Genomic DNA, 22415 nt, shown 5'->3' on the forward strand with positions numbered 1-22415 from the left:
TATCTTAGTGGATATTGCCACTCCACACAAAACTATCACTACAATACATTATCAAATGTACTCAGACAGCTCACAGAATTGTAGTAAATAGATAATGGAATGTAGGCACATTTCGAGTATGAGCTTGAAGTGTATCATTCAGCAGAGTTGATGGAACCTTTGTATATGTACTTAATACTGACCTGGAAGTGTGTGACGATTCTAGTCTCCAATGCGAAAAGTTCGCATCCTCATGAAGACAAAAACTTGTTTAAAAATTTGAAGAAATAAAAACAGTTATATCCTTTACATTGTGCAGAACACTTGGACCTAGAAGTTCGATGAAGCTGTGCATGTTTTACAGGTATAATTGGGTACAAAAGTGTCCAATAAAGCAGGTGGCACACTTGCATGTTTTCTGAGTTTGAAGTGGCCTTCCCACCACGTTGGTATAGGCATCAAAAGAGGCATGAAATAGGTGTTAGGCCCATTGCATAAGCAAAGAGGAGATCTAATGCCTATTAGAAGCCCCTTTTGTAAAATGCTTCTTTTTTTAAGTCCTTCTTTATCTCAGAAAATTAAAGCTTGAAGCCATCAAATCATTATTTGTACACATTAGGAATAGCATTTTTAGGGAAATATAATTACGTTAGTTCTTCCATTTTTAACGTAACAGATTTTGAAGCCATAAAAAGGCATTGAAAAGCGATAGAAAACTCAGCACAGGTCACAGTAAGAGAAAATATTTTCAAATCTCTCAGAAAAACACTGTTAAAATCCATCAATACTGATCTACAGGCTGTACTGCATCTAATTCTTTTTTAGCTTAAAGCTATGTTAGTGTATTTGTATTGCAAATCCAGGAAATTTGCATTTTGAGCTCTTTTGCTTGGGGGAGGAGCTATGTTCATGAGCTGCAGATGTTTTCAGCAGAAGGTTCGAGGAAACAGCATAAAGGATCGAAGAAATTTGTATATCGTGTCAAACTGCATTTAAGTAAATTGTGCTCAAATTCCTTGATCCTTTGTGGAAAATTGCAGATGGGAGCCCCAAGATTTCACAATAGCCTCAATTTTCTGAGACCCCTTCTGAAGTGTGGTGCTGAATTACTCTCTGTTTTTTGGGAATTACATGTGACTACGTGGGAGGTGCACGACTTGGGGAGAGTAACATTACCACTGCGATGGCAGAGGGGCTAGGGTATTATCCCATCCTAACAGATTTATGGCTGCCTGTCAGCCATAGGCCACCTTTCTTCATAGCTCACCACCATTAACTGCCCTGCCTGTGTGTCAGCATGAGGTATATCAGATCCTCCGGTAGGAGCGAGGGGCTGACACTAGCAGAACTGTCATGTCGATCTCTCTGCCACTCTCTACTACCTCCATGATTCCTCTTGCAGGACAAGAGGGCCCACAGTAGGAGGGAGATGGCCCGGAGAGGCGAGGAGTTCCAGATCTGCATCCTGTCAGTAACACCAAGGAAGAAGCCTTGGAGCTGCCGGGTTCTCAAGGCGGCCGAGCTATTTTGGACGGAGAGACCAGAGTCTCTGAACAAGAAAGTGGGGATTGGTTCCATCAGCATACTCGTTAATGTTGGAGACCCACATCACACATGGCTAGCATTAGGAGATCTACACAGCCGAACCCACACATGTTTGTGTTCTCTCATGCAGGTTGGCATGCACAGGAGACTACAGCCACAGTGGAACAATCACCCACTTCTGAGGAAGAGGACCACACAATCCCATGACTCTCCTGCACCTTCCACCAGTACAGATACTTTAACTTCAGTAGGTTTCTGCTTGGCTGTAGAATCAGGATCACAAGCTGGTGACAGCACCGCACACACACCTGGCTGAGGCTGAGACAGCCGAGGCCTCTGACAGTAGGAGGATTGTGGATGGTCAGGCCCATACTGAGCCCCAGGCTGATGATGTGCCTCTGGCTTCGACAGCACAGGGCATGCTGGAGTTGCAGCGAGAAGTAAGGCAACATCTGGCAGAGATGCCAGAGGCCATGAGCGGATGATGAAGGAGTCCATCCATGCCATGAGTGCTGCCATGTCTCAGGTGTGTCAGCACATGGCTTTCTTCATTGAGAGGTTAGCCACATTCATGGAGTGCCAGATCCCACAGATGTGTGCAGACCCGCACATCATCCCCTTGGCCATGAGCTTGACACAGCAGTGACAAGGAAAGGGAAGGAACAGGAGTCCAGAGACTATCCTGTTCCGGGTCCCTCTCCAGTGAGTGGGGAGGTTCAAGCAAAGTTCAAAGGGAGGAAGAGAGACTGCCATCAACATCTGGGGGGGCTGCCCTCAGGGCGCTCCGATTGTGGACAGTGGCTCCTCAGCCCCTCCCGCCAGTGAGACCAGCTCCAGTAGCTGCGACATCTGAGGAGATTTCTGCTCCAGTGCAGGACACCTTCAGACAGCCGGGGCCCTTCAGGCCTCAGGCAGCCAGAGGACGGCCGCCGAAGTCATCATAGGCCAAGGCAGCCTGATCAGCAGCCTGTCTCCAGCCCAGCTACTGTCGCAAGATCACACTGTGTAAAAGCACTCACAAAAGTATTAAAAAGATCATTTAGCCACACTTAGGGTCTCATGGGTGTTTCTATTATGTTCTGTAGTAATTAATTAAAAATCCTTTTGTCCAAATCATCATTGTCTGAAAGTCATGTGCCATTATGCCTTAATTGTGAGCTCTCTGTCTCTGTATGCCCCTGTCTCTGTTTCTCTCTATGTGTCTCTCTGTTTCTCTGTTTCTCTCTCTCACATACATATCTCTGTCAGTGTGCTTCTCAAGTTATTTCTAACTGTATCCCAGTGGCAGGAGCGGGGCCGGGGAACCGGGACACTGGTTGGCGCCACTATTTTCAGTGCCTCCGTTTCCAGTGTGGCAGACCTATAAATTAGCCCATAACATTCTCTCAATATTTTTAGTTAACAAGTAAAGTTTTTCCATTGTGCAATAGCTTCTCTTTATTTCATTTAAAACATGACTTTTTTCCTTTGATTCATATTTGTTACTGTACAATGAAACGACACAGGAACACTGAAATATCCTGAATTTCCCATTTGCTGTACTGTCACTCTGCCATCAATGTTTTATTACTTATTCAATATTAATCATTTTAGTTTCCATAGATCTCAGTGTACATGTGCCAAAGGTATTAAGAAATTCAAAATATATGGACTGTTTTTGTAGTCATAAATAAGGAGGTATTGTAGTGCCTTTAATCTGTATACCTGTGAGGACAAATTACAAAGCAGACCATAAATATATGAAATTCTGTCACTTTACCATTTGGTCCATTTTAGTATGGTTCAGATCTGGCTTACTATGAGAGGTGCACTCAGCCATTGACATACAGGTGCCATCAGATGTGCACATTTTGCGGGGAGCGTGTTGACTATGTGCTTGGGTCGTGCAGGGGGGTCATCAACTCTTAGCATCATGAAGGCATAAAAGGAAGGAGCAAGGCTTCCAGGCACAATTGGGAGGCCACCTGAGCACAAGGAAGGCAGCAGCAGGCAATAGAAGCATGACTCTCAGATTTTGGGTCCAGTGGCAATGAGGAGCAATGTCCTCCGCAGAGCCCCAGCCATGAGGAGGGCAGGGAAAATGAAGGGCAGGAAAGCCATGGAGGCCATACCCCCAGAATAGGATGTATGAGTGATGAAGGAGCTATCTTGAGATGACCGAGAACCAGTGCCACAGGAGACTGTGACTCTCCAAGCAGATAGTCACATAAGTTTGTGCCCTCGTTGCATGTGAACGCTCGCTTTCCTGGCAGCTGACATGACACCTTCATCCTTCGCCAGTCCAGGCTGCCACAGCTCTTCATTCCACCCCCAAACTAATTGAATGGATTCTAGGAGACAAGGGTTACCCCTTGAAGAGATGACTGCATACATCTTTATGTGACTGCAGACGGAGCCACAGAGGCACTACAACCGAAGCTATCTGCTCATAAGGAACATCATCGAGCAGGCCACCAGGCTGCTGAAGATGGGATGCTGGTGCCTGGACACGTCAGGTGGCACCCTGCCATACACTCCTGCAAGCTGCTCGGTCATTGTAGTAGTCTGCTGCGCTCTCCATAACATGGACCTCCAGAGAGGTGTGGGCATTGAAGATAGTGAGGCTCTGGAATGGCACAGCTCATTGAGGAACAGGAGGAGCAGGACAAGGAAGATGAGGAGGAAGAGGAAAATGCAGAACACAGAGGGTCCTGGCTGCACAGGGAGGTGGCTGGACCCAATGCAGCAATTGAGGGTTTTTTGAGGATGCCATCAACGTCAGGGACCATCTGATCCAGGCGCATTTCAGCTGAGCCCCCCTAACCCAGGAGGACGACATGGTCTAGAACCGGGTTGTCCAACATATGGCCCAAAGGCCAGAATCCGGCTCACCAAAGGTTTCCATCCGGCCTGCCAAGAATAAGAAATTTCCACTGGAAATCTGCCATTGGCTTCTTCTGGCCCACCAAATCTTTCTGTGACTGACAACAGCTACAGCTCCTTTGATGACATGGTAGAGACACCTCATTGTGCATGCCTTCCTTTACCAAGATGGCAGTACCTGATAGTCTGGCTCCTTTAGTAAGATGGCGCCAGGTGGACTGAACTGCATGTCTGCCAGCGCTTCCCACCCAAACTCCATTCTCAGTACGGCCTTCCCAGCCTTGAGCTCGGGCTCCAGGCTCTTTATCTTTGCCACCGCCATCAAGGAGGAGCCATTTGAGGACTTGGCAGGGCACAGGCATGAGCCCTGGAAGCAGGGTGCTGGGGTAACTGGGCCCTGGGAGCCAGGTGGTGCAGGGTGCGGAGGGTTGGCGGGAACACAGAGAGGAGGGGAAGTGGTCACAGAGGGAGGTGGGGAGAAAGAGAGAGAGAGAGAGAGAGATAGAGACAGAGAGAGAGACACACAGAGAGGGAGAAAAACACAGAGAGACACATAGAGATAGAGAAACACACAGAGACAGAGAAGGACAGAGACAGAGAGAGAGAGACAGGGAGAGGGAAAGTCAGGAGAGAGAGCAATGAAGATCACTCCTGACAGATGGACATCTATCTGGAATACTCCGTCTTGCTACATCAAGCATGCAGGCAGATATTGTTTACTTCCGCAAACAAAAACAATGCCAGGTAGCTCACTAAATCAGTATTCAACATAGTGATGAGAATGTAAGTTCATAAATTAGTCTTCTCATTTAAAGCTTGTTCACAAAAATGCATATTTTTTGTTGTTTTGATTATTAGTAAAAACATTTCAAATACCTTTATCTTTCTAAAATTTGCTCACTGGCCCCCTATGTAGGACAACATTTATAATATGGCCCCTCATGCGAAAAGGTTGGAAACCCCTGGTCTGGAACTCATTTTGAGATATGTGATGGAACACTTTTATTGAAGACGCAGCCTGGAATAGATCCACTCGTACTGCCAATGAAGAATGCACATCTGTCCAGACGTTTCACTGTCCCCATTCAAGGACCCTTCCTCCCCTTCACCACCTCATCCCTCTTTTCCTGTGTTGCCATTAAAAAATGGAAGCTCACATGCCTGGAGTCAAGTGTCAATATTTAGATGGTGTTGAAAAATAGAAGAAGTGCATATTTATCGGTGAGGCAAACCCCAGTGACCCAGTCAATGCTCTGCCTGACACAGTGGCCTCCACTGTCAGCCACTCCTACACAGTGCCGCTGGAGGCTGCCTGCACATTTGTATCTGCTTGCGGCTGAGATGCATGTGGCGGTCGTCCTGTGGGAGCACCTCCATAGGCTGCTGTACTGGCTTCAACAGAGGGGCAGCCTCTGTCACTGAGCTCTGTTGCACAGATGGTCCCTCAGTCAGAGGGGCCAAGGAGCCCAATGATGATGGCACCTGTGAGGGGAGGCACCCTCATCCACCTTGGTGATCGCTTCAGCCCTTGGCTGGCACTCCAAATGTCTGGAGGGGAGCACCAACTGGGGTGCAACTGGCATCCCCTCCAAACATCTCTGCACCACCAGTGGCACAGACCAGTCCATGCTACAGAGTGTGGCATGCATTCTTTGAACATCAGTGTAGTTCCTTCATGCACTCTGAGTGCTGCTGCATATGGCTATACATGAGGTTGGCCACTCTCTCAATGCAGCAGCTCATACATTCAAAGCCCTGAGCCATGCTAGCACACAAGAGCTGAACGGACTCCTCCATTCTCAGCACATGACCCTGCACTGCCTAATGTACTCTGACATGTGGGAGCACATCTGTTGCTGCTGGTCTAAGTAGAGCCTCCTCTCTCGTGACTTCGAGGCCCTGCATTAGCACCCAGCTGAGCAGGGCTGTGTCTGTCCTCTATCCTCTGAGGGGAACGGCCACAGCTGCTTCTGTCTCTCTGACCTCCTACTGCTAACATATGACGCGCTCATCACCCAGTGCCACCCTGTTTATGCACGCATGAGAACCCACTGAGGTGACTATATCTGAGCTGGTGGAGGGTGCACATGTAAGATGTGACAGTGCTTGCTCTGAGGTCTCTGCTGGCAGCACTTTCCCCTGTGCAGACACAGGAATCTGTCCTTTCCGCTCAATGTCTGAACTTGTGGGAAACACAACAAGAGATCATGAAAACTAGCCTTGGAGAGTAGAAGACTGCAGTGCTGAGGCTTCCCAATGCAGGTGAGTCTTTGGCATTCTGTCGGATGGTGTAGAGTGCACTGCACTCTCTTCATCCATACATTGCAGTATCTATTTACCCTCTCCACCAGCGATGCTCATCTCACCTTCCCCGACTTGTTCAGACTAAAAGGAAGTGTTGTTTAGCTTACCTATCAGGACGGGGCTGTATAGTTTGCTATTTTTCTTATTTATGAGGAGAGCCCTGGATTGAAGTGAAGTAAGTGAGTTTACATTACAATTCTCACTCTGTAAGTTCACTTGTCTGTGAAATTTATATGTGTTACTAATATATTTTCTGTACACCTACTGAAAGACTGGAAAAGTTGTTCTAGACAATGAGCTCTGCTCCACTTCTGTCTCTTTTTTGGTGATGCTAAAATGCTTGCTTATCTCAAAATGTCCAGGCTCTCTTTAAATATATGATACAAAGGCCATTCAGTTACAGTTTTCACAGAATAATGGATAGTTATGGAATCTGGTGCCATCAATTTGACTTATTCAGCTACTGTAAATCAATGACACTTCTGTTATGACCTCCTATTGGTATAAAGTACATTCTCTGACTCACTTTGAGCAATGCCATGGGATATTTGCCAATACATGTAAAAATACAAATTACAGTTAAATTATTCTTATTCAAAACTTTTCCTTCACTTTAAAAGTTGTGCCCACTAACTGTTTAATTATGAATTAAAGTGTCTCACTATGGTCTTGGAATGTTTTTGGGCAGGTTTGGATGCTGTGGCAGCAAGCCCGAATTACTCCAGCACTCAGGTTTAGGTAGGTATAGGACATAGGTAGGAAAAGGAATGAAGTCTTGCAGGCAATTTTCAGGAGCTAGGAGAGAAACTAGCCAGCAGGACCTCAGAGGTAGTAATCTTTGGATTCCTCCTGGAGTCACGCACTAGTGAGTATAGAAATAGGAAGATAGAACAGTTGAATGTGTGGCTTGAGAGATGGTGCAAGAGGGAGATCTTTAGATTCCTGGGACATAAAGACCGGATCTGGGAGAGATGGAACCTGTACAGGCTGGACAGATTGCACCTGAACAGAGGGGGGTTTGCTTGTTCTATTGAGGAGGGGGATGCAAACCAGGATGAAACATTAGAGAGGAAAAACAAGGCGCACTAAGAATTGGGAGAGACAGATAGCACTACAGTAAGAAATAGGGATGGTATTAGGTATTAGCTGTGGTAAGAGTAAGAGGGAATGCAATAAGGTCTAAATTGGGTTTACAGTGCATGCAGGTGAATGCATGGAGTGTGGTAAATACAGTTGGTGAGACGCAGGTGTAGGTAGCCATGTGGGAGTATGATGTTGTGGCAATAACAGACCTGGCTCAAAAAAGGGTAGGATTGGGTACTAAATACTGCTGGATGCAAGGTGTTCAGGAAAGATAAGGAAGGAAAGAAAGGAGGGGGAGTGGCAGTATTGATTAAGGGTGATATTACAGTGCTGGAGAGAGAGGATGTCCTAGAGGGATCAGGGACAGAATCTATTTAGTTAGAGCTAAGAAACAATCGAGGTATCATTACAGTACTGAGTGTATTCTATAGGCCACCAACTAGTGGGAAAGATATAGAGGAACAAATCTGCAAGGAAATTACAGACAGGTGCAAAAAATATAGAGCAGTTATAATTGGAGACTTAATTATCCAAATATAGACTGGAATAGTAATAGTATAAAGGGCAGAGAGGGGAGAGTTTCTAAAGTATGTTCAGGAGAATTTTCTACATCAGTATGTTTCCAGTCCAATGAGGAAGGAGGCATTGCTGGATCTGGTTCTGGGGAATGAGGTGGGGCAAGTGAATCAAGTGTCAGTAGGGGAACATTTAGGGACAGTGATAATAGTGTCTCAAGTTTTAGGTTAGCTACGGAAAATGAGAAGGAACAATCCAGAGTAAAAATAATTAATTGGGGAAGCGCCAACTTCAGTGGGCTGAGAACAGATCTGGTCCAGGCACTTTGGAATCAAAGATTGAAAGGCAAAAAGTAACATAACAGACTTGTCAGCAAGGTTGAAGCCTTTGGAATAAAAGGGACAATGTCAGCATAGATTCGAAGTTGGCTGAGTGACGAAACACAGAGTAGTGGTGAACAGTTGTTCTTTGGGCTGGAGGAAGGTATAGAGTGGGGTTCCCCAGGGGTCGGGATTAGGACACCTGCTTTTCTTGATCTATATTGATGACCTAGACTTGGATCTGCAGGTCACAATTTCCAAATTTGCAGATGCCACAAATCTTGGAAGTATTGTCAATTGTGAGGAGGATAGTGATAGACTTCAAGAAGCCATCGACAGGCTGGTGGAATGGGCAAAGATGTGGCAGATGAAACTTAATGCAGAGAAGTGTGAAATGACACATTTTGGTTGGAAGAATGAGGAAAGGCAATAAAGAATACAATTCTATCCTATCGGGGGTGCGGGAGCAGAGAGACCTGGGGATATATGTGCACAAATCATTGAAGGTAGCAGAGCAGGTTGAGAAAGCAGTTCATAAGGCAACCAGGATTCTGAGTACAAAAATGTGGAAGTTATGGTGAACCTTTATAAAATATTGGTTTGGCTTCTACTGGGGTATTGTGTCCAATTCTGGGGACCACACTTTAGGAAGAATGTGAAGACATTGGAAAGAGGATGCAGAAAAGATTTACAAGAATGGTTCTGGGGTTGAGAGGCTTCAGCTGCAGGGATAGATTGGCAAAGCTGGAGCTGTTCTCCTTAGAGAAGAGAAGGTTGAGAGGAGATTTGTTCAAAATCATGAAGGGTCTGGACAGGGTGTATAGGCAGAAACTGTTCCCATTGGCTGAAAAGTTGAGAACCAGAGGACACTGATTTCAGGTGATTGACAAAAGAACCAGAGATAACATGAGTGAAACTTTTTTACGCAGGGAGTGGTTAGGATCTGGAATCCACTGCCTGAGAGGGTGGTGGAGGCAGGTTCAATCGTGGTTTTCAAAAAGGAATTGGTTAATTATCCGAAGAGAAAAAATTTGCATGACTATGGGGTAAAGGCAGGGGAGCGGGACTAACTGAGTAGCTCTTTACAGAGAGCCAGCATAGATATGATGGGCCGAATGGCCTCCTTCTGTGCTGTAACCACTCTGTGATTCTATGATAGGTTTAGGCCTGCTGTATTATTTGTGAGAAAAGTATGCAATACAACAGATGTGGTTCCTGCTGCACTGTAAACCAGCACAATGTGACTTTTGCTCATTTTGTTTTGACAGTTCGCCTGATTGCTCTGTGGGAAAATACTTGTCGTAGTACTGAGTCATACTGACCTGGAAGGCACAAGGTTTAGAGCATGGCCTGTGTTGATTTAATTAATGTCAGCCACAGCAGCAGAAGGGCTAATACAATTGGCCTCAATGACTCTGGGCTAGAGAAGGGAATCTGAAGGGTTATTGCCCCTGCTCACTGTTGGAAAGTACCTGTTTGAGGGAGCCAGGTGAAATTAGCCTTGATTACTTTTGATAATCTAGAAGTCTCAGGATATTCACTGGGGCTGAATTTGCAAATTCACTCTCCAAGCAGGGAATTGTGGGGTAGAAATTTGTCTTCGACAGTAATGCAAAATGGGAGGCATCACATTGGACGCCTGTTATGCGCCTTGTCTGACATTCAGTGGCATTTAAATCAATATCAGGTCGGAAGTATACCAGGTGGCCCATGGTATATCATCCATTTTGGGCTTTTGCCCAAGAAATTACTACCTCTTGTATGGGAGGTGGTGGCGGGGTGGCGGGCGGGGATGGGGTGTATGGTGGGTGGCGGGGTGGGGGGGCGGGTGGTGTGGTGGGGAGGGCTTGCTGGGAGCAAGGATTGGGAATTCAGCCATGTGCTCATCACTATTTCCCATTAATTAATTTTAATGGACTGAAAATAGTTGGGAGCATGTGCACCACTTCCTGATATTTACTCTGTGTGTGAGGTCTTAAGATTGAGTTTGTAAAATGAGTGAGGTAATGCCAACTGCCAATTATTAAATTGTTTTATTTCACAAACAAGTGAACATAGTGTGATATTATGGCCAAAACTCCCTTAACTTTAAAGCCGACCTTGTGAATAAGAAAATAATAATCTATGCAGTTCCATCTCAATGAATAGGCTAAACTATATGTGCTTTTTTATTTCACAAATAAATGACAAGCAGGCTTAAATACAAAACACAGTCTTCAGGTTGCCAATGGTGATTGGACTATACCTGAATATGAGTTATAATATCCAGGATAGAAGAAAAGTGGAAAAACGTGCAGATTTATAATTAAATAGAACATGCTTCTTTTCCTTTCGCTTTTCAATTTTTTTTTGTACTTCCAATTTCATCACAATTGATCAGTATCTAGCACCTTAACCAGAGAAAGGTTTTGTATGGTTCTGAACAGGAGAGACCTAAATTTGAAGCATTGTAGAATTCCAATGAAGGTTTGCTCTGGCTTCAAGTCCACCTAGCAAACAAAAAAATTGAGAAGGCATGCCAAAATTAATTGAGAAATCAAAACATGCAGGGAAAATAATGAAACTTCCTGATTAAAATTAAAATCAGTCAGCGGAGATATCAGAAACCGTTTACATACCAGCTCATATTAGACAAATTTTCCTGGCAATTTTCTCATTGTTCCACAGTTTATGTCTGCAGAGGAAATATGAATATTTTGTCCCTACCTCATTTTAGAAAACCTAATCCTCCTGCATGGATTTATTATAACTTTGACTTAGCAACTTTCTTTGTGCTAACAGATCCATCTGGAGCAAGTAATGTAAGTATTTTATGCATTAATTTGATACGCAGATGATTGTTTTGTTCATCTTATTTATGTTGAACAAAATGACCTACAATTGTTTCAAAAAAGGTAACTTATTCCATTTTTATCATATATAATTCCCGGCATTTATAAGATTATAGGTACCAGGTCTGGACGTGCAAAGCACATTTACAAAACACATAGAGCAGTTTTAATAACAAAACTTCAATGAAAATAATTGCATAGAAAATCAAATTGTTCAAACTGGTAACTAAAATATTAACCTGTGTATGGAAAGCTCTAAATGTAATGGAATGGAAATGACAACAAGTAGACAAGTGACTGATCTATTGGAGGGAGAGTATGATGATGAGGTGTTGTGGGATCTATGGGTAGCATGGTTATGTTGACTGATTGACAAATCCCACAGTTAAGAACTATTGAGTTTGCAGTGAGTGAGTTAAGAAAAGGTTGCATTATAGTACACCTCTGTGGTTTACCTCAATCAGTGAGTTGAGCACACAACAGGTCTTTGCAATAGCAGGATCAGAGTACAGTTAGTGCCATCCAGGATGAACAGCAAGTAAGAACAGGTCAGGTTCAAAGCAGCCAATCCTGATAGCATTTACACTCTGCTCCTCACCCACTAAATCCTGGTACCCACTTTCCATGCTTCCAAATACCAGGACCCAATACCTCATCCTAACATTAGCCTTTCAATGCTGGCACAACACAAATCCCCTATCCAATCACCCCTATACATTCCCTCCGTCCACTACTCCCATATCCAACGATCCCCCTTCCCCAGTTACCCCAGACTCCAACACCTCTCTGCTCCTGCCACACCCCATCAATCCTCTCTCAAGGCGTCCATATCCATGAACACCTTCCCAAATTGTTCACTCACATGGTTCTTCTCATTCCTCAGTGCCTCTACATGCAGTACCTGCAACATGCCTACCCATACTCTTGAACATTATTCCCACCTTCTTCCATAATAATTAGGGACACTGATTTATAATTTCTACATAAAGACATCGGGGTCAAAATACCAATGCCCCTTTTGGTGTACTCCCACTGAAACTCTGTCTGAGCCAGAAAATAGGCCAGGCCTCAGATTTGCTGGGTCTGACCTTGCCTGTGTGTTTACAGTGACCTTGTCTGGGGGCAGAGCCTCTGCCCACCCCAAACAGGGCAACTGATGTGCAGGAGCAGGTGCGGCCAAGGGTAGGATCTCCCAAGTCTGGGTACTCTTGTGGCCACAGCCGGGGATATGCTACATGGTGAATCATCAGCTGGTATACCCAAGGACTTCCCTTGGAAATAGCGGGCATGGGGTGACTCTGGAGGTCCAGGTCTGGGTCATGGCCTGGATTCCCAAAAAGCAAGTCAGTTAAATGGTTTGAAATTTTTAAAGTGGCTCTCTTGGCAAGGGGGCCGCTGTAGGCACAGTCTACCGTTTCTTGGGAGGGGTTGAGCCATGACACCCTCCTGGTCTAGCCACCAACACTGCATTTTATAGTCTCATGGGGCCGTTCGGTGACAAAACTACAGCCCTAGGATTAGTATAAATGGGTGGTTGCTGGTCGGCACAGACTCGGTGGGCCGAAGGGCCTGTTTCAGTGCTGTATCTCTAATCTAATCTAACCTAGTGCTATAAGTGCCTGTCAACTCCCATGCAAATGAGTGACCTCCCACAGATCCACATACACCCGTGGAGATCATGAGTGGCAGCGATCCTCACGTGACTGACGGGATCACTTTCCGATCAAATTTCAGCCCCACGGTCATTCTGAAAATAATTAACTATCCTGCAGGACTATGTAATAAAGTCAAAATTTAATCTATTCACTCACAATAAACCAGTTGTCCTGACATTAGATGGTACATTACATGTACATACATATAAGATTATGTTAATGATAAAACAGGATCTATGGAGAAGGACGATGTAGGTGTCGAGATCAGGGAGGGGGATTGTGATATGCTTGAACATATTAGCATTGAAAGGGAGGAAGTGTTAGCTGTTTTAGTGGGCTTAAAAGTGGATAAATCCCCAGGCCCAGATGAGATGTATCCCAGGCTGTTATGTAAGGCAAGGGAGGAGATAGCAGGGGCTCTGACACAATTCTACAATTCCTCTCTGGCCACAGGAGAGGTACCAGAGGATTGGAGGACAGCAAATGTGGTACCATTGTTCAAAAAGGGTAGCAGGGATAAACCAAGTAATTGCAGGCAGGTGAGTCTAACATCAGTGGTAGGGAAACTATTGGAAAAAATTCTGAGGGATAGAATTAATATCCACTTGGAGAGGCAGGGATTAATCAAGGATAGTCAGCATGGCTTTGTCAGGGGGAGATCATGTCTAACTAACTTGACTGAATTTTTCGAGGAGGTGACTAGATGTGTTGATGAGGGTAAAGCAGTTGATGCAGTCTGCATGGACTTCAGTAAGGCTTTTGATTATGTCCCGCATGGGAGATTGATTAAGAAGGTCTGGGATCCAGGGCAATTTGGCAAATTGGATCCAAAATTGGGACATATGGCAGGAGGCAGAGGGTGATGGTTGAGGGTTGTTTTTGCGAGTGGAAACCTGTGACCAGCGGTGTACCACAGCGATCGGTGCTGGGAACCTTGCTGTTTGTAGTGTACATTAATGATTTAGACATGAATATAGGAGGTATGATCAGTAAGTTCACAGATGACACGAAAATTGGTGGTGTCGTAAATAGTGAGGAGGAAAGCCTCAGATTACAGGATGATATAGATGGCTGGTAAGATGGGCGGAGCTGTGGCAAATGGAATTTAATCCTGAGAAGTGTGAAGTGATGCATTTTGGGAGGACCAACAAGGCAAGGGAATATACACTGGATGGTAGGACCCTAGGAAGTACAGAGGATCAGAGGGACCTTGGTGTACTTGTCCATAGATCACTGAAGGCAGCAGCACAGGTAGATAAGGTGGTTAGGAAGGTTAGCCGAGGCATAGAATATTAGGGCAGGGAGGTTATGATGGAGCTGTATAAAACGCTAGTTAGGCCACAGCTGGAGTACTATGTACAGTTCTGGTCGCCACACTATAGGAAGGATGTGATTGCACTGGAGAGGGTGCAGAGGAGATTCACCAGGATGTTGCCTGGGCTAGTGCCTTTCAGCTATGAAGAGAGACTGAAAAGGCTAGGGTTGTTTTCCTTAGAGCAGAGAAGGCTGAGGGGTGATCTGATTGAGGTATACAAAATTATGAGGGGCATTGATAGGTTAGATAGGAAGAAACTTTTTCCCTTAGTGGAGGGGTCAATAACCAGGGGGTATAGATTTAAGGTAAGGGGCAGGAGGTTTAGAGGGGATTTGAGGAAAAAAATTTTCACCCAGAGGGTGGTTTGGAATCTGGAACGCACTGTCTGAAGAGATGGTGGAGGCAGGAACCCTCACAACATTTAAGAAGTATTTAGATGAGCACTTAAAACGCCATAGCATACAAGGCTACGGGCCAAGTGCTGGAAAATGGGATTAGAATAGTTAGGTGCTTGATGGCCGGCACAGACACGATGGGCCGAAGGGTCTGTTTCTGTGCTGTAAACTCTATAACTCTATGACTGTTGCTGATGAATTTGAAACAAAAATTATGCCCTTTTACCACAAGATGGCGCTGTGCAACTCCAAACCACTGAAGCCTTCTTGGGAAGGTGACCCACCTGGGCACTCGTAGCTCTATATCGGACGGGATACAGTTCTTCTTCATTATTTATTGAAGTGAACCTCTGGCTTCACTCATTCATACATGTCGACAGTTACTGTTGAAAAGCGTTGTGGAAAATAATGAACAATAATGATTTTACAGTTCTGTTTGGCAGATCACAATTCAGCAGCACTTTGATGAAGGGAGCGCGGACCAGCCTAAATGTAAAAAAAATGAATAAAGAATAAAAAAGACATACAATAAATTCTCCAGAATTATGTAAACATGCTGAAATGCATCTGTTGGGACAATGTTGTGGTCTCGTTAGTTGGGTAAATAAAAGATACATGCTAGAAAGCAGTGGAGTACAGAAAATAAAGCGTTGAGGGGCATATGGCCATATAAATTATGTGTGTTTTATTTCCAAGAGAGACTGTTTCACATATTTTGTTTATATCACACATCCTGCTGGCTTAGGTTTTATGAGCTGCTCTTTCTTGCTTTTTAAAATAATGGAGGGAAGGTCACAGTTCATGCTCATGAAAGATGTCAGTATGAGGGAGACCAGTATGATTCACCAGGATGACACCTGGGATGAAGAGACTTAGCTAAGAAATTCCCTGGAGATGAGATAATTGAAGGGCGATCTGACTGAGATAGTTAAAATAATTAAGATTATTATCAAGGGAGATAGAAATGATTCTTCCCTTTAGTAGGAGAAGACTGAACAAGGAGATTAGAGTTATGGCAGCTAAAAGGAAATACAGGAAAACATTCTTCACACAAATGTTTGTGTGAATGTGGAATGCAATTCACCAGAAAGCCATAGATGCAGAATCAATTGAGTTATTTAAAATGATCTAATATCCTTACTTGGGAAGTAAGGATATTGAAAGATATGGACAAAGGACAGGGAATTGGGATTAAAAAGATAGAGCTCCCATTGTTGACAAAATGGCAGAACATATTTAATTGGCTGAACCTCCTGTTCTTTTGTTTCCTATGAATGGGGCATTTTTCCTTCAATATTTAAACCTGGTGTTATCATATACACCCAGAGAAGGTTCAAGGAAGGATAAAGCTTCCAGCTCTTGTCTACTACAATATGTGATTCTAGTGTGCAAAACAAATTATGCTGCATTACCACAGATTTACAACAGTTTAATTAATGTTATATTACTGTGATTCATCAACTGATAGTTAACTGTATGTTTAAAACTCTCCATTCAGACAGCATTGCTTGGATTGAGTTCTGCAGGCAGGAAAAGAGTTGTGCAAAACTTCACTCTACATATTCATTCCTAAGTTTTTCTGATAGAGTATGCTAGACTTCTGAATGTAGCCTCCTATTGTGCGCACGCGACATTTCCATTTCCTAAACTAGGCATGCATGTGACCTCTCTGAGGGAGGCAAACACAAATAATGCTTTGCATGAATATAACTGTGACACAAAGCATATGTAGACGCCAATGGTGCTAAATTGTATGCTAATACTTGTGTTGGTTTGAGGCTTTTCAAAGTCATTCCACTTAGATCATTCACAGTCTGCAGAGAGAGGGAATTCCATCTCATCAGTCTGGACCTAAGCTTATTGGACTTAGTTACGTGGGGCAGTTTTGTATCGGGAGAAAATGTATCTTCCATTTCAGACAATTGGAAACTTTAACTTTGCTGATTTCTCAGAATATCTTTCGGAGTGAGAGTGCCCAAAATTGAATGCAGTATTCCAGGTGGGGTCTGACCAAGGCTGTGTACAACTGAGGTATCGCTTCCTCACTTTGGAATTCTAATCCCCTTGATAAAAAGGCCAGCATTCCATTTGCCAGTTTGCATCTGCCCATTAGCTTTTAGTAATTGTGTACATAGACAACTAAATCCCTTGACTCTTGTACAGCTCCTAGAATCTCCCTACACAGTGGCGCAGTGGTTAGCACCGCAGCCTCACAGATCCAGCGACCCGGGTTCAATTCTGGGTACTGCCTGTGTGGAGTTTGCAAGTTCTCCCTGTGTCTGCGTGTGTTTTCTCCGGGTGCTCCAGTTTCCTCCCACAAGCCAAAAGACATGCAGGTTGGTAGGTAAATTGGCCATTATAAATTGCCCCTAGTATATGTAGGTGGTAGGGAAATATATAGGGACAGGTGGGGATGTGGTAGGAATATGGGATTAGTGTAGGATTAGTATAAATGGGTGGTTGATGGTTAGCACAGACTCGAAGGGCCTGTTTCAGTGCTGTATCTCTAAACTAAACTAAGAAAATATTCTGATTTGCCTTTCTCAGGTCTAAAGTGGATGACCTCACATTTCCCCACATCAAACTTCACTTTGTCCATTCACTTAGTCCATCTATACCCCTTTGAAACTTTCTTCTCCCATCTGCACAATATATATTTTTTTATTCCTTCATGGGATGTGGCCGTCACTGGCTAGGACAGCATTTATTGCCCATCCCTAACTGCCCTTGAGAAGGTGGTGGTGAGCTGCATTCTTGAACCGCTGCAGTCCATGTGAGGTAGGTACACCCACAGTGCTGTTAGGAAGGGAGTTCCAGCATTTTGACCTAGTGACAGTGAAGGAACGGTGATATAATTCCAAGTCAGGATGGTGTGCAGCTTGGAGGGGAACTTGCAGGTGGTGGTGTTCCCATGCATTTGCTGCCCTTGTCCTTCTAGGTGGTAGAGTTCGCCAGTTTGGAAGGTACTGTCTAAGGAGCCTTGGTGCATTGCTGCTTCTTACTTAGTGCAATCTGTAAACTTGGATATGCAACTCTCTATTCCTTCATCTAAGTCATTAACAGGTATGGTGCAAAGGTACAGATCCCTGGGGAGCATCACGCGCCATATCCCTACAATAAAAAAACCTTTGTCCCAACTCTCTGTTCTACCTCCCAACCAATTTCCAGCCCATATTACCCCAGACTACTACAGCAGGTCAAAGGCTGGGTATTCTGTGGTGAGTAACTCACTTCCTGACTCTCCAAAGCCTCTCCACACCCTACAAGGCACAAGTTCGGAGTGTGATGGAATACCTACCACTTGCCTGGATGGGTGCAGCTGCAATAACAGTCATGAAGCTCATCCACCACCTTGAAGATACACTTCCTCCACCACTGGTACATGTGGCAGCTGTCCGTACTATTTACAAAGCGTACTGCAACAACTCACCAAGGTTTTTACAACAGTGCTTCATAAACACGATTGATTCATCTGCAATTTCCATACTTATCTCTTTTAATATTATGGGATTTCTCCATTACTTTTTAAAAACTTAGCAGAATAATCTACCACTAGCAGAAGGACTTCTTCAAAAATGAAATCTGAGCCCGAGCTATGAGGTGAAATGTGGCAAAAAGGAAAAATGGTTAAAGGGACAGAGAACTCCAGCTTACACCAGCCTGTCATTGAACATCTTGGAGGGAAATAAAGTGAGTGGGCAAAACTATGGCAAGTGGAGTTCAATGGAGAAGTGCCCTACATATCTTGGCACAATGATATATTGGTGGAGGATGAAGACAAAGAAAATAATGAGAGTTGAGATCGACAAATCTTCAGGATCTGATGGTTTCCATAATATTAAAAGACTTAAGTAATGAAATTGCAGATGCAGCAATCATAATTTTCTAAAGTTCTCTCTTTGCAGGAGTTGTACCAATTCTAGCTGATTTTATTGTGGAGATCACTGGGATGTTAGACGGGGTAGTGCCTTTATGGATTTCCAGAAGGCATTCAATAAGTGATTATTAGCAAAACTTAGAGCACATGGAATTGGAGGTAATCTTTTTAAATTCATTCTCAGGATACGGGTGTCACTGGCAAGTCTAGCTGGTCCATCATACCAGGGAGATGCAGAGAACTGTCGGAGGGCCAGCAACACTCCATCCCCTGAGCCCTTTGAGGAGATGGTGTACCTCTTCATAGGCTCAGCAGCAAGAGCCTGTTATGCCACAGAGGCTATCCAGGATGATGGTAAGTTACTGCCTTAAGTCCCTTCTCAATTCCCTCCTTACCCTCATCCTGAGATCTAACATGAAGTGAAAGCTGCAGATGGTGTGACCATGGACTTCCTGCTTTCCTCCAAACCCGTCTTTCTTCATCCCAACCTTGCTCATCTGCTTTAATGCTTTAGATATTCAAGAACTGCTACCTGGACAGCCTCAACACAAATAGGAGGAAGAGCAGGAGAGCAACCCCCTCGACAGTGATGAGGAGGCACCATCGCTTCATTTGACAACTGCAGATACCCAACACAGATACAGTCACTGTGCAAACTTTAGAGGCTAGTATAGAGTTAGATTTGTATGTGCTGAAGCACCGAGTATGAGTGGGCTGCAGCCAGATCAGGGGAAAAGGGTGGCTTGTGTGCCAGCTCCCCAGACGGCGAGGTTGCAGATGAGCTTTTCCGCAGGAGACTCAGATGAAGACTTCAATGGGGCAGGCTATAGAAGAACACTGATTACAATGCGCACTGAGATACCTGGTGCATTGGCTGGCCTGTCAGATATCCCCCAGTCACTGTCAAGGAGCATGGAGGAGTTCGGCTCCAATGTGGCAGAGGGCATTGTGCAGAGCTTGGAGCCTATCCTTTCCACCATGATAACATTTGCAGACCCAGCTATGATGCAGTGTAGTGGTTGCTATCTCAGCTTACATTGCAGCATGGGCAGAAGCCACACAATGTCTCAGTGCTACAGCAGAACCTCAGACAAATTTTACACCCTACCAGGAGCAGGATGGAGGTGGAGGGGGAGGGCGTAAAGTTGAGTGCGAGGTGGGGTGGGGTTGCTGTTCCCGTTGCCTTCCCGCTCCCGCTGCAATTTTACCAGTGGCGAGGGAGGTGACAAACCGCCTGCCCGCCCCAGGACAATTAAGGCCGTTAAGTGGCCAATTAATTGCCACTTAAAGGCCTCCTCCCACCGCTCGCTGGTATATTACCATCAGGGGAGAGGGAAGTTCAGTACCTCAGAAAGCCACCCAGTAAAACCTGGTGGTCTCCTTGCAGGCTGTAGGGGGGGTCCTCCTCATCGGGCACCCTGTGCCCGACTGAGGATCCCCACTGCAGCACAAACCATGACCATGGGGCACCTCTCCTCCCCTCTCAAGTGACATCCCCCTGCATTTCCAGGGCCCAACCGATTGTCCCCACGAGGCCCCACACACTTAACTGTATTCCGAGACTTTGTCCATGTTGTTGGGCCTGACTGAGTGTAGTCCCAGAAGTGGCCACTGTTCCTGGTGGCGCTGCTGGGACTAAAGAGCTGCTGGCCCGTTGATTAGTCGGCAGCTATTGGAGGCGGGACTTCCTATCTCAGTGGGGCGTAAGTCCCACTGAAGGCCAAATAAAGGCCTGGGCCACGTAAAATTACAGTGTGACTTCCAGGCCTGGTGGAGGCAGCTCACCCCTGATTTTCTCTGCAGATGGGCTGAGCCTCCAGTCTGACGTAAAATTCCCTGTGAAAGATCATGAGATTCATGGTTGCTGCCATGCAAATTCAGTCTACTGCCATCATGACTATGGATCTCAGTGTTGAAAGGGGTATGCAGGCTCTCGCAGCAGACCAGCAGTCTGTGTTCCAACAGATAACTAGGATTGCTGAGGTGCCACCCCATGGGAGTGGTAGTAGCTCTGTGGAGGACAAACATGCTGTCCTCTTTCTAGATGACAGCATTCATCCTCCCACTATTTCCATTCTGCCAGTGCCCTTGTTGTTGCCTGTCAGTCAGCATGGACTGCTGCTGCCCATCTGAAGATGGTGAAGTCTGAAGCTGTGTCCTCAAGGCCGTATGCAATATCCCCAGTGTTCTGGCCAATATTTATCCCTCAAATGTTAACAAAAAATAGACTATCTGGACACAATCGCATTGCTGTTTGTGGAAGCTTGCTATGCATAAACTGGCTGCAGTGTTTTCTACATTACAACTTTAGAAGTACTTCATTGGCTGTAAAGCACTTTGAGATCTCCGGTGGTCAGGAAAGGTGCTATATAAAAAGAAGTCTTTCTTTCTTTTAGTACCTTTGAAATTTGGGTAATCGAAAATTGGCAACCTATTTACCTCCCCCCCCCACCCCCCACCCCCTCATCTAATTTTCTTTTCCATTTGGTCTGCCAATTTTCTATCCCCCATTTTTCATCAAGCAATGAAAATAGTAGCTCCTCCCCACCCCCACAACCACTGTGTTTAGCTCACAGCATAATCTCCAGCTACAACAGAGTGAATTGACTCCACACAGACCTCGAAAACAATGCATTAATGCTCTAATGTTCTGATAGTTAATCCTGCTACTCTGTTAAAATCCTCAAGACCTTGAGAGCATATTGATCTGGGAGCCAGACTAGTACACTAAGATCTTGTTGAAGCAACAACAACAAACAGGGAGAGTTAATTGGTACAACTTAACATTCCTTGTGAATTAGAGATAAATTTAAACATCAACTTAGCATTGTGCCCACATAAGCATGGCACTAATTTAACATGTGTCCAAAGTGTAAACACCAGTGTGATCATAGTATAAAGATGACTTACCTGGTTAACCTTTCTGTAAAGGTATCAGAAAAATGGAATACTATGCTTTAAAATATATATGATGGTATATATGTCTGTACCTTGATAACATTTTAAAAATTAATTCATGAGATGTGAGCATCGCTGGCAAGGCCAGCATTTGCTGCCCACCCCTAATTACCCTCGAGAAGGTAGTGTTGAACTGCTGCAGTCTATGTGGAGTACATACATCAACAGTGTTGTGAGGGAGGGAATTCCAGGTTTTTGACTCAGTGACAGTGAAGGAACGGCGATATAGTTTCAAGTCAGGATGGTTTGTGGTTTGGAGGGGCAGTTGCAGTGGTGGTGTTCCCATACAACTTCTGTCCTTGTCCATCTAGGTGGTAGAGGTCGCGGGTTTGGAAGGTGCTGTTGAAGGAGCCTTGGTGAATTGCTGCAGTGCATCTTGTAGATCCTCACACTGCTGCCACTGTGCGCCAGTGGTGGAGGGAGTGAATGCTTAAGGTGGTGGATGGGATGCCGATTAAGCGGGCGACTTTGTCCTGGATGGTGTTGAGCTTCTCGAGTGTTGTTGGAGCTGCACTCATCCAGGCAAGTGGAGAGTATTCTATTACACTCCCGACTTGTGCCTTCTAGATAGTGGACTGGCTTTGGGGAGTCAGGAGGTGAGTTACTTGCCGCAGAATTTCCAGTCTGCGACCTGTTCTTATAGCCACAGTATTTATATGGCTGGTCCAGTTAAGCTTCTGGTCAATGGTAACCCCAAGGATGTTGATGATGGGTTATTCAGTGATGGTAATGCCATTAAACGTAAAGTGGAGATGGTTAGTTTCTCTCTTGTTGG

This window comes from Heterodontus francisci, chromosome 1 (genome assembly GCF_036365525.1).
Source record: "Heterodontus francisci isolate sHetFra1 chromosome 1, sHetFra1.hap1, whole genome shotgun sequence".
NCBI classification, from domain to species: Eukaryota; Metazoa; Chordata; class Chondrichthyes; order Heterodontiformes; family Heterodontidae; genus Heterodontus; species Heterodontus francisci.